Consider the following 14,169-nt stretch of genomic DNA (forward strand, 5'->3'; position numbering starts at 1 on the left):
TTTGCCCAAAGCAATCCGATCCACTTTTCCATGTTGATAAAACAATAAAATTAGAAAAAATAATGGGACAAAAAGAAATCAAGAGACATTTAGAATAGATAAAAATGTGCGATAAATTGAGATTAATCGCGAGTTAACTATGACATCAATGCGATTAATAGCGTTTAAATATTTTAATCATTTGACAGCACTAGTTTTTATCCTTCGGGAGAAAATCAAGCAAGAACAGAGCTTTTTACTGTGAATGCAGGATTATGAGTGCATCCAGCTCACTCTAGAGTCGATCTTATCTTTTACGCCCATACAAACAAGCAGCTCCTGAAGACAAAAAAGTTGATGGAAAACCTTTCAGGTCATGGACTGCCATCTGCCAATGATTATTGGCGTTTGTTTACACGTGCCTCAGACACCTGATGGCGTTCCCCATGGAGTCAATACCAAGACGCAGCGTCGAAGTTCCACTTTGAAAGGGAACTGAACATAGAAAATAAAAGCTAATTCAAAATATTGATAAATACTATAATAGTAAAGAAATACTGGTTAAACAGCCTGTCTAAACTGAATTGTAAACCTTTATAAGTGGACCTTTTGAAAAGAAAAAAACCTTAAATGCTACAAAAGTGTAAAATACGCTGTTTTTAATTAATCCAGAGCAACTGGAATGGCATACGGGTTTGTAGTTATGCTTAATGTGGCAAGACGGATCATAGATCATTTGACATCTGGTTTATTAGATTAACAACTGTTCCAGCTGTCACACATTACAGCCCGTTTCCGTGCGCAATCACAATCATTACAGACACAACAGGATGGTGCATGTAATGCAGTCCAGAACACAAACCATATAACACAACACAACAGAGAATCTCCAAAAAGCCAGCAGCAAAGCATCTCAGCACCCCACAGAGCCTGCAGCCAGAGCCCAGGAGGACACCGGAGGCTCTTCAGCATCACAGCACCTGCAGACATTCAACATCAACCGAGTCGGGTGAGTTACTCAAGTCAGAGTTTCCATGCACTTTATCTCTGGCCTCACTGTTAGTTAGTATAGAGTTTGAATATACTAGAATAGTGTTCTCTTGTTCGTACCTGGAGAGAGCTGTCTGTTAGTGTTCTTATTCATCTCTATGTTGAAATGTTTATCGTTACATCATACAGCATAGACCTGCACTGTTTATAGAGATTCAATTTTGTACATTTTTGTTAGAAGTCTCTTAAAGGGATAGTTCGGCCAAAAATGATATTTAAACCATGCATTACTCACCCTCAAGCCGTTCGAGATGCATATGTCAATCTTGTTTCAGACGAACACATTTTCAGTTATTTTAGAAAATGTCTTAGACCCTTCAGTGGATATAATGTGAAGCAATGGGGTCCACCTCCTTCAAGTCCCAAAATGTGCATATATCCTTCACAGAAGTAATCCATCCGGCTCCAGGGGGATAAACGAAGGCCTTATGAGGGTAATCCGTGCGGTTTTGTCGTAAAAATATACATATTTAAAACTTTATAAATGAAAATATCTGACTTCCGGCAACGATCGACGCACGTTCACGGGTTATGTTTTGCTCTGCTCTCTGGCTGCGCGGGCGCGTTCGTTCTACGTCACGACGCTACGTCCTACCTCGTACGCCGACTTCCATCACCCGTGGACGCGCATCGATCGTTGCCGGAAGTCAGATATTTTTATTTACAAAGTTTTAAATATCTATATTTTTACGACAAAACCGCACGGATTACCCTCATAAGGCCTTCGTTTATCCCCCCGGAGCCGGATGGATTACTTCTGTGAAGGATATATGCACATTTTGGGACTTGAAGGAGGTGGACCCCATTGCTTCACATTATATCCACTGAAGGGTCTAAGACATTTTCTAAAATAACTGAAAATGTGTTCGTCTGAAACAAGATTGACATATGCATCTCGAACGGCTTGAGGGTGAGTAATGCATGGTTTAAATATCATTTTTGGCCGAACTATCCCTTTAAGCTCAACAAGGCTGCATTTATTTGATCAAAAACGGTAATATTGTGCAATTTTATTACAATTTAAAATAAATTGTTTTTAATATATTTTAAAGTTGAATTTATTCCTGTGATGCAAAGCTACATTTTCAGCAGTTAATACACTAGTCTTCAGTGTCACATGATCCCTCGGAAATCATTCTAATATGCTGATTTGATGGTCACAAAACATTTCTTATGATTACAACAGTTGTGCTGTTTACTGTTTTTTAGGAAACCATGATCATTTGATAAAAAGAAAAACGGTATTTATTTTAACTAGATTTTTTTTTGCAACAATTACTGTCACTTTTGGTCAATTTAATGCATAATTGCTAAATAAAAGTTATTTTCTTTCTAAAAAAAATCTTGTTTGAATGTCAGTATATAGCCACACTACTGTATAATATACATACTGTACATGTATACAGTAAGCATATGCTGTATACTAGCCACCATTCTTAGAACTATATGGGTTTAATCCAAATTTGCATACTTCTACACCAGTAATGACATGAAATAAAATGTCTTGCATTCGTCAATATATAGAAATATGCATTTGCATCTAAGTTATTATAATAGCTAAGCTATTCATTAACTTAAACTGCATTATTATTATTTAACTTTTAGCCTCACATTTCTCAATTGCAATGGGATGATTCATTAATTACTTCAAAACTAAAAATACTACACTAAGCTGGCGTATTGTGATTTGGGACGCACTAATCCTAATCTCAAATAAACATTATGGGATGGAGAGTGTATCAATTGGGGAATGTTGTTTAATTAGTTTATGATTTAATTTAATAAATAGCTTAGCTGCAAACTTGTGCCTGCAGTAACATCTGCAGTTATAAAAATTAACAGCATCAAATACATAAAAAAAAGAGATAAAGAAGTTAATAATATGCACCATCTCCTGTTTAGAAAACCTTCTCCCTTCATTAGGTTTTAGTGTTTAGAGTTTGTGTCATCAGTCAGCAATTAACATGACAACCTCTAGAAAATATAGTGTTCACTCCTCACCCGTATAAAATAAAGAGACAAAAAACAATAAAACAACCATTAAAGGGATTTTAAACAGCCAAAAATGAACATTATCATAATTTAAGGCCCATTCACACCAAGGATGATAACGATAAAGACATAGTTCTAAATATAAAAGAATAGCAGAGTTCACACCACAACTATAACGATAATTGCACAGAGGAACAATTCAATTGGAATTACTTTCAGAAGAAATTTTTCTAGCTGATGAATGATAAAACATTGAGAGCCAATCAGAATCCATCCTGCTTTAAAGAGCTTGAGCATTTAAAGCGGCAGACGACAACTGCAGCCCACAGAATACACACAGAACAACATCATGCATTGGTGTGGACACTAATATAGTTATCGTTCTTGGTGTGAACGGACCTTTACTGGCCCTCATGTTGATCCAAACCGGCATGACTTTCTTTCTTCTGTGGAACACAACAGGACAAGTTTACGAGAATGACTGAGTTGCTCTTATTGATACAATAAATATGGATGAATGGACATTTTTACTGTCGAGCTCAAGTTGCAATTCACTGAAAACGTTCCTTGCTGTCATTGCATGTTTGACATCTATGACATTAGGTCACAACACACGGGAATCGATGACATTTGAGCTCAGTTTATGTGACGGACTCAACATCTGCTCTGACACCTTGAGTTTGAGCCTGGTTTCTTTTCTCCAGTTCTGTCACCGATGGAGTTGGGATCCTCGCAACTGTCGACCTTTTGGTTTGCTTAGTTGGGGACACTTAATAGTCAGCAATATTGTTGATTTTACTGCACTGACACAATTCTATTTGCATTATTGATTTTTCTTTTATCCCTGTCAAGTTGCTTTGAAACAATATTGTTTAAATTTAATAAAATCTCATTTAAAATATGAACAAAGATAGTATATCAATGCTACAAAATAACTCTGCACTGAGTTCCTGGTCCTCTGAACAACATCTAAAAACACTCTGGCTATTGACTTGTTGACATAAATATGTTTGGATTCAGCTCCTAGTTCAAATAAGCATAAACCAGTGAAATTCAGAGAAACACGAACAGTCAAACATGAACATTGTGCACAGATATCAGTAGGAGTCAGAGAGCAAGGGTCGCTGCTGGAGTGAACAAGTCAAGTGTTTCTGTTTGTCAACTCAATTGCGTTACTTAGTGATCCTTTTTTAAAGGGGACATACGTATTATGCAAAACTGGATTATCCCTGCTCTTTGAAAATGATAAACATTCACAAGTGCTTGCCCAATTGAACCAGATCATTTAATGAAAAACAGCAAAAAAGGTCAATAAAAAATCAAATCACTGTTATGGTATATCATAACCATGAGGATATGAACATTTTTTGAGCATGTGGATCACATAACAAATAAAATCAATTGCATGAGGTCAGAGAGAGTAGCAATGAAAAACTAAATTATGAAATTTTGTTTTTGATGCAGGAAACACTAACATGGACTACAAAAGTGAAGAAAAACCATTCAAAGTTACAGTTTCTTATCGTTTAAACACCACAAACAAACAATCAGTTGGTGCATTACCCCACACAATATTATTCATATAAGATAAATGCTAAACATCGACCCATGATATCTTACATATGGATTTATGTATGGCAATAAGCCAGAACACGAATAAATAACTGGAGACATTAAGACAAGAAACTGCAGCATCATGCATAAACATTCAGACTAACACGAGCAATAAATGGCACGGCTATAATAACCTACATGTGAACTTATATTCAACATCGCTCATATTGGCCTCGTAAATCCTCCATAACGTGTTGTCGTACAGACATCAGAGGCTCTGTGTGTGTTTGCTCTGTTTGTCCATGTCATTTTCCAGTGTCTAATTGTGAATAATCTCTGATTGTTCCGCAAGGTCTCTGTTTGAATCGAGAGAATCAAGTACCTGTATTTCATATCCACAATCCCAGAGTGTCATTTACAAGTAATTTAGCCGGTATTATTTATGCAGTGGTCATTTCAGAAAGCAATCATCTGAGCGCAGAAACGATTAGAGACAGAAACAGAGGGCGGCGGGGGAAGGAGGGCTTGTGTTTGCTGTTATTATCGCTTATATTAAAACTCACTTATGTTCATTAGTCAGTTCAGCAGATTTAAATATTGCCAAATGAATCTAATGTGCAATTACATCACAAATGGGTTCAGAGAGGGCAACACACACACACACACCCTTTGTCACACTAGTGAGTTTGAGTTGCATCGACTCAAAATGGCTGTTACCACATGCAAAACAGGGCTATTATAGTAAGCTAAGACTAATAAAACCATAATAGTATATCAATAAAACTAAAATAACACAAAAGGAAAGGGAAAGCAGGTGTCTTCGAATGCTGCTGCTGCCTACCTTTAGGAACATCAGGAGCATGTGGGCAGCTCATAGGTTTTGGAAGAGAGCCTATAAGTGAGAAACAGGCATTAGGTTTAGGGCGCCTACACAAACAAAAGGAGAACACAAAACCTCCTGTTGTGCTCCACGCATGAAAGGAAACCATAGAGGTTTGGGATGATACGAGGCTGAGAACGGCATTGTTTAAGGCAGGGTAGATCTGAGGCGCGCAGAGTCACAGTTTATCCTCATGTCGGGTTTCCATTGAAAGCCCATTCAAACACCCACATCACATTATGGGATATTCGCACCGTATAATGGACTCCTGTAATTTAGCTGCGTGTCGTCAACAGTTCTTGCAGCCCATAAGCACAGAGAGAGAGAGTGTAATTAACTCAAGACATCCCACAATGCACCGGGCTGAACGGCAGCTCACTTTCACACTCTATTTTCTCTGGGTTCATCTAACATCTCCACCTACACACCCAACGAACACTCACACTCACTCGGATGCATCCCAAAATGAATTATTACAGCGTTTGCAAGGCAGCATCTCACACTACACAATGAAAAACTTTTCATGATTTAGATGACGTCATATTTTAATACATATTTTTACTGACTTACGACTGGTCTTGCATATACACTCACCTAAAGGATTATTAGGAACACCTGTTCAATTTCTCATTAATGCAATTATCTAATCAACCAATCACATGGCAGTTGCTTCAATGCATTTAGGGGTGTGGTCCTGGTCAAGACAATCTCCTGAACTCCAAACTGAATGTCAGAATGGGAAAGAAAGGTGATTTAAGCAATTTTGAGCGTGGCATGGTTGTTGGTGCCAGACGGGCCGGTCTGAGTATTTCACAATCTGCTCAGTTACTGGGATTTTCACTCACAACCATTAGGGTTTACAAAGAATGGTGTGAAAAGGGAAAAACATCCAGAATGCGGCAGTCCTGTGGGCGAAAATGCCTTGTTGATGCTAGAGGTCAGAGGAGAATGGGCCGACTGATTCAAGCTGATAGAAGAGCAACTTTGACTGAAATAACCACTCGTTACAACCGAGGTATGCAGCAAAGCATTTGTGAAGCCACAACACACACAACCTTGAGGCGGATGGGCTACAACAGCAGAAGACCCCACCGGGTACCACTCTTCTCCACTACAAAAAGGAAAAAGAGGCTACAATTTGCAAGAGCTCACCAAAATTGGACAGTTGAAGACTGGAAAAATGTTGCCTGGTCTGATGAGTCTCGATTTCTGTTGAGACATTCAGATGGTAGAGTCAGAATTTGGCGTACACAGGATGAGAACATGGATCCATCATGCCTTGTTACCTGTGCAGGCTGGTGGTGGTGGTGTAATGGTGTGGGGAATGTTTTCTTGGCACACTTTAGGCCCCTTAGTGCCAATTGGACATCGTTTAAATGCCACGGCCTACCTGAGCATTGTTTCTGACCATGTCCATCCCTTTATGGCCACCATGTACCCATCCTCTGATGGCTACTTCCAGCAGGATAATGCACCATGTCACAAAGCTCGAATCATTTCAAATTGGTTTCTTGAACATGACAATGAGTTCACTGTACTAAAATGGCCCCCACAGTCACCAGATCTCAACCCAATAGAGCATCTTTGGGATGTAGTGGAACGGGAGCTTCGTGCCCTGGATGTGCATCCCACAAATCTCCATCAACTGCAAGATGCTATCCTATCAATATGGGCCAACATTTCTAAAGAATGCTTTCAGCACCTTGTTGAATCAATGCCACGTAGAATTAAGGCAGTTCTGAAGGCGAAAGGGGGTCAAACACAGTATTAGTGTGGTGTTCCTAATAATCCTTTAGGTGAGTGTATTTGCATGCTTTATAATAATGAACAGGGTGATAAACAATGTTTCATATACACTGATGAGCAAACATTTTGTTCTTACAGTGTAGTAAAACCTAAAAAGGTTCAATTGTAAAATAATCAAGACACATTTTCCACACTGTTTTTAATTAAATAAACAAAGGGATACCTAGCATTTTCATTTTATACGGTCAAAAAATATTTAGGCCTATTTTTTTTTATTTAAGTAACCTATTTGAATAAAAAAAATGCTCATAATAAACAAATTAACTTAATGTGATGCATATTTGTCCACTTAAAAAATTCAATGTCTGTAATACTAATAAACTGAATGCGTTTTAAACACACAATAACCAGGTTTATACATTCATTATCAATAAATTCAATATAGATATGTACTGTAACTAATTGAATCGAGCTTGTTCTACAGATAACCATATTTAAACCATGTTCATACTTTTTAACTGATTAAATTAAATTGTTTTCACAATTAATAAATTTATTTATGATTTTAAGCAATTTGAATAAATGCATTTCGAAAATACGATTTAAAAAAAATCAAACACTTTGAATCATAAATTTTGATTATTTTTGTTAAGTGAATGCACCACTACAATAATACATATTTATTTTAGATCAAATATATGTTAAAATATGTTTGATTTAGTAATAACTGGCAATATTTATGTTGTTTTTTTGCAAAAACATTTTATTTATTTATTGAAAAATGCAAGGACTTCTGAGAACATCTGAATAATGACAAAACAAAATCATTCAATCAGACTTTGGAATCGGTTCATTGAAACGGACAGTTTGAACTGATTCATGGACCTGCTCTAAATGCTGTTTTTGCATTTTGTTTAATTAATGGCCAAATAAAACATGCACAAAATCATCATGGCGTTGCTTCATTTGACCTCAACAGGAAAACAGAACTGACCACTAAAACTCAAACCCGATTCATTTGCTGCCTTGCAAACTCTGCTGTTTCCTTCAGCAAATGCACATCTAGTTTCTATTTTGTTTTACACTTGTGATCTGAGGTAAGTCATACGGCAGGCAGGTGACGATTCACACTGCGCACCGCTGCGTCTGCCAGATTGTGTCACTTCCTCTCTCAGCAGGAAGTGGAAGTGGGTGAGTGAACAGTAATAAGGAGGTACCAGGGAGCAGATCATGAGGTTTAATCAGGCACACAGGAACAGGTTTCAGACGGCTCGTCCATCTGCCCGCTCAACAAACTTTTCACCTTCACTGAGCTTGTGTTTATCTGGGTGATGTATGACGTGTTCCTGGATCAACATCATCGAAACGCACTTGACTCACAACTGCACTAAACAAGATTACAAAATAATTTGAGGAAGAACTAGTCACTAGATTATCAAGTTAGTGGCACCAAACCTTTGAATAAAATCTAGTGTTTAGAGTGAGCTATTACAGTTGAAAGTTAACTAGATATCCATGGACAGAACTGTAAATACTGTAACATAATTGTTGCGATTACTCATCATTACGCATATTTCCTCCCATTTCTTCTGTTTACAAAGCATGTTGATCCAGGAACATGTCCTCCTCCTGTAATCCATGTCAGCTGTTTTAACGATCTACATCTGAAACATGAAAACACGCATATAATATCCACACAATTTAACACCGACATCACTTTCTAAGAGAGACAGATATATGAAAGTAGGAACGAGCAGACTTTCAAAACACTCACGTAATAGGAACCAAATATACGTGAGTCATAAGCAGGTTGAGAGTGTTTTGTGTGAACTGCCAGGAAGAGTATCCTACAGTGTTAGTCACTTCTCATGCGGTGTCGTCGCTGTTCTCCAGGGTTGTCGGACCACAGGCCAGAAGAGACGAGCCAGCTGGCTGACACCTTGAGCTGTGTTCGAGGGGGAAATGTGTCTCATGTCAGGGTCATTATCACTGCTTAAAGGTGCAGTATGTAATTTCTCAAAGTCGTTGCTTGTTGATATTTAAAGTCAACCCGAACAAACACGCCCCTCTCTTCATTGCTCCGCCTCCAAAGCTCACCATCCAATCCTAACGCCCTGCTCCGAGTCTTTGGGTTTCCTTTCCGTGAAGTTGTGAAGCGCGTCACACAAATTCATCTAAACCCAGCATATAGGCTACTACTTGTCAACTAGTTTTGACTTTTTTGTTAATCTGTATTTAATTAAAATATATTTCACATATATTTATTCCTTTTATATACACTCACCTAAAGGATTATTAGGAACACCTGTTCAATTTCTCATTAATGCAATTATCTAATCAACCAATCACATGGCAGTTGCTTCAATGCATTTAGGGGTGTGGTCCTGGTCAAGACAATCTCCTGAACTCCAAACTGAATGTCAGAATGGGAAAGAAAGGTGATTTAAGCAATTTTGAGCGTGGCATGGTTGTTGGTGCCAGACGGGCCGGTCTGAGTATTTCACAATCTGCTCAGTTACTGGGATTTTCACGCACAACCATTTCTAGGGTTTACAAAGAATGGTGTGAAAAGGGAAAAATATCCAGTATGCAGCAGTCCTGTGGGCGAAAATGCCTTGTTGATCCTAGAGGTCAGAGGAGAATGGGCCGACTGATTCAAGCTGATAGAAGAGCAACTTTGACTGAAATAACCACTCGTTACAACCGAGGTATGCAGCAAAGCATTTGTGAAGCCACAACACGCACAACCTTGAGGCGGATGGGCTACAACAGCAGATTTCGATTTCTGTTGAGACATTCAGACGGTAGAGTCAGAATTTGGCGTAAACAGAATGAGAACATGGATCCATCATGCCTTGTTACCACTGTGCAGGCTGGTGGTGGTGGTGTAATGGTGTGGGGGATGTTTTCTTGGCACACTTTAGGCCCCTTAGTGCCAATTGGGCATCGTTTAAATGTCACGGCCTACCTGAGCATTGTTTCTGACCATGTCCATCCCTTTATGGCCACCATGTACCCATCCTCTGATGGCTACTTCCAGCAGGATAATGCACCATGTCACAAAGCTCGAATCATTTCAAATTGGTTTCTTGAACATGACAATGAGTTCACTGTACTAAAATGGCCCCCACAGTCACCAGATCTCAACCCAATAGAGCATCTTTGGGATGTGGTGGAACGGGAGCTTCGTGCCCTGGATGTGCATCCCACAAATCTCCATCAACTGCAAGATGCTATCCTATCAATATGGGCCAACATTTCTAAAGAATGCTTTCAGCACCTTGTTGAATCAATACCACGTAGAATTAAGGCAGTTCTGAAGGGGAAAGGGGGTCAAACACAGTATTAGTGTGGTGTTCCTAATAATCCTTTAGGTGAGTGTATAGGCCTATATACTTTTATTCTGTTCTTTTTTTTGTTTTGTTTTTTTACAGGTGAGTGATGTATGAATTCTCGTGTTCTGTTGTTTATGCTATTTGCGCATGTAAAACAAATTTTTTGGGGTGTTTTTAATGGAGTCAGACACTTATCCATTCTTACAACCAGGGTTAGGTGCTTCTACATCAGTGTTATTCACCTATTTTCCTCAAGATAATTTATGGGTAGGGTTAATAAGACTACATTTTCAGACAGGAATGTTGTTCCAGGATCAACAAAATATGTTGACTCAGGAACATGTCTTACTTGGCAAAATGACGGTGACCATGAGCACAGAGACAGTAGCGTACACTGTGAGCTTAGCTTAAACGTGTAATATGAATAAATCGTGCTCATAAACGGCTGTTCTCAAGTGAAATGAGTCGAGTGAAAAGCATTCATTACGTCACGATTTAACAAGCAGACTGGCTTTTTGTCAAGGGAACCAGGGTGATCCCAGGTTGTCCCATAAAAATGCAGCACTTTATTTTTACACAAAGTTTAAGCGTGCAAAATAGCCTAAATAAATTCCAAATAAACATGCAATGCTGTTTTCCCGTCGCATACTGTTTCTCATTGCAGTTTCTCAACACAGTAGGCAGTACGTAGTATGCTAGCGTTCCCTTCCACACACACAGCCAATGTCTTATTGCATGTTTTTTGTTCTTTCATTCAAAGACGCAAACATTAAGCGCATTATTTAGAAACTGCAAGACGAGAAAGCATAGGGAAAAAATTTGCAAAAAGAGCATGAGTGTGACATTCGGAGTACTTTAAGCTTTCTTCTCCGTGTGAGCTCTCGTTCTGCAGCCTATTTCCATATAAAGCAGCCTCCTGCCTGGAGAAAGAGAGAGAGAGAGGAAAAAAACACACCTCCCTCTGAGACACAGACAGAGAGAAAGAGAGAGCAATGCTACAGCCCGACTCCGATAACAACATTCAACTCAATTAAGCTTGAGATTGGGGCCGTTCTCTCCCAGAAACGATGAGCGCGCAGATAAAAGTGTAATCACAGGACCGCTGACCCTACAGGTCTTCTACCTGCTCTCTGTGATGATAGCAGAGGGTGTATTTAAGCATGCTTGCTGGAGTCTCGTGATTATACGTGCATGAGGATCATTATACCCCCTGCTGGAGTAGGAGGGAGTGTGAGGGACTGATAACACAAGCCCCGTCCCCTTAAACACCCCCGGCCCTCCCTTCTCTTCTGTTCACAGAGTGTGGATTTATGCTGTTTGCTAGTAATATTTCTTACAGAGTTAGTGATTTGTATGGAAGCTTGTTTCCACCACAGAATAAATTAAGACTGTGAATTGTGAGATACGAACTCAGAATGATCTGAGCTGCTATTCACATTCATTTGATAGATCTAGACTTCTATTTAAAGGTTTGGGGTCAGTGTGTTTTTTTTTTTAAAGAAGTCTTTAATGCTCTTGAGGCTGCGTTTATTTGATCAAAATACAAACAGTAATATTGTGAAATATTATTAAATATTATTAGAATATAAAATAACTGTTTTCCATGAGAATATATTTAAAACTGTAATTTAGTCCTGTGATCAAAGCTGAATTTTCAGCATCATTACTCCAGTCTTCAGTGTCACATGATCCTTCAGAAATCATTCTAATATGATGATTTGATGCTCAAGATTTATTATTATTAATGTCGAAAACAGTTTTTGCTTATTATTTTAGCAGAAACCATGATACACTACCACTCAAAAGTTTGGCGAATGTAAGATTTTTTTTTTTTTTTTTACTTTTAAATTTAAATGTAATAATTTAAAATTAATACTTTTATTAAGCAAGGATGCATTAAATTGATCAAAAGTGACAGTAAAGACATTTATAATGTTACAAAAGATGTCTGTTCCATATATATATACACACTTGTATTTATATACATACTTATACATAAACCATTATTAATAATTGAGCAGAATGAGCACCAATAATAATTGATCAGCATATTAAAGTGATTTCTGAAGGATCATGTGACACTGAAGACTGGAGTAATGATGCTGAAAATTCAGCTTTGATCACAGGAATAAATTACATTTTACAATATATTCAGATAGAAAACATTTATTTTAAATTGTAATAATATTTCACAGTACTCCTGTTTTTACTGTATTTTTGATCAAATAAGTGCAGCTTTGGTGAGCATAAGAAACTTCTTTTAAAAAAACATTAAAAAGTCGTCGCTGCATCTCATCTTTTCAGCAGTGTCGTCGGTTACCTTAAACATTTTGAAATATTTACTATAAAGCGGGATCACTTCACAGCAATTAAATGAAATGTGTGTAATGCTAAATGCTAAAAGAACAACATCTGAGCCGTCAAATGTTCCTCAGGGTGTGTTTGAGAGAGACAGAAGTTCTTCAACATTAAGACTGTAATGGAGAAGCAGAAGTTGTGGGAGAGTCGTGGGCACGAGGCCAACCAGACCTCAGCAGGAGGAACAGCTTGGCTTAATGACTAATTAAGACATCTTAACGACAATTAACTCCCCAATTAACACATCTCACAATATGGTGTTTACCTTCAAAAGTCTTCAAAGCAGTTTTCTATAAGTCCACCGAGAACAAACTATCACATATTCTCCCACTCATAATCATTAACATATGCTTTCAGAGAGCTGGAATTGAGTCCACTGCAGTGAAAGTCCTTTCGCACATTAAACCAGACTTACTATTTTTAGTTTGCCATGGTTAGGGGTTATTGTAAAACATATAGGCTGCATCCGAAATCGCATACTTTCCTACTAGGTGAAAAACAGTATGTGACAAAAGTAGTATGTCAGAGTTCACAGTACTCATAAAAGAGGCGATGACCTACTACTTCCAGCGAGATTCTGAAGTGTGTATAAGATGGACACTTTACTATCCCATGAGGCCACGGGAGAGGATTTGTGAATGGCAGTGAAGGGGCGTAACGGACGCTGTAGGTCACATGATAATGACAACATGGTGAATGTAGTATGTCCAGATTACATTCATACTATATAAAACATCCTTTTTTAGCAGTCGTGAATTACTCAAAATAAGTACCTACTCAATAGAGAATGTGATTTCGGATGCAGCCATGGTTAAGGTGGGTTTGTTCATATCAGAATGTGAGGTTGCAGTTAATTGTGGCAGATCTATCTTAATTATATGTTATTATTAGATTACTGTCAAACTGCATTAAAATGACTGTGTTGTTAATAAGCAAAGGGCTGCATCGCCTACAACAACACTAAAAAATAATGGCTAAATAGCTATTTAGCTATACAGTGCAACTGTGCCCGCCCACTTTTCTTTTCTGTGGCGTTGGTCCTGAAAGTATTTTTTTTTCAATTCATTTTTCCCATAAGTTTTTAAAAAAAGTCTTTGTTAAAGAGTTATAAGCCATGAACCAATCCAACCAGGTATGAGGGGAACCACAACATTACAGATTTTGATTTGAAGCAAAAAATATTTGAAAATCAGACGAAGAAAGGTGCAAGAATGGGAAACGAATTTCATCTAGTGGAAACTTTTGGTACTGCGCCCAAACACAATCTTTCTGAAA

Source organism: Rhinichthys klamathensis, unplaced genomic scaffold, assembly GCF_029890125.1.
Source record: "Rhinichthys klamathensis goyatoka isolate OS25496 unplaced genomic scaffold, OSU_Roscu_1.1 h1tg000114l_1, whole genome shotgun sequence".
Classification (NCBI taxonomy): Eukaryota; Metazoa; Chordata; class Actinopteri; order Cypriniformes; family Leuciscidae; genus Rhinichthys; species Rhinichthys klamathensis.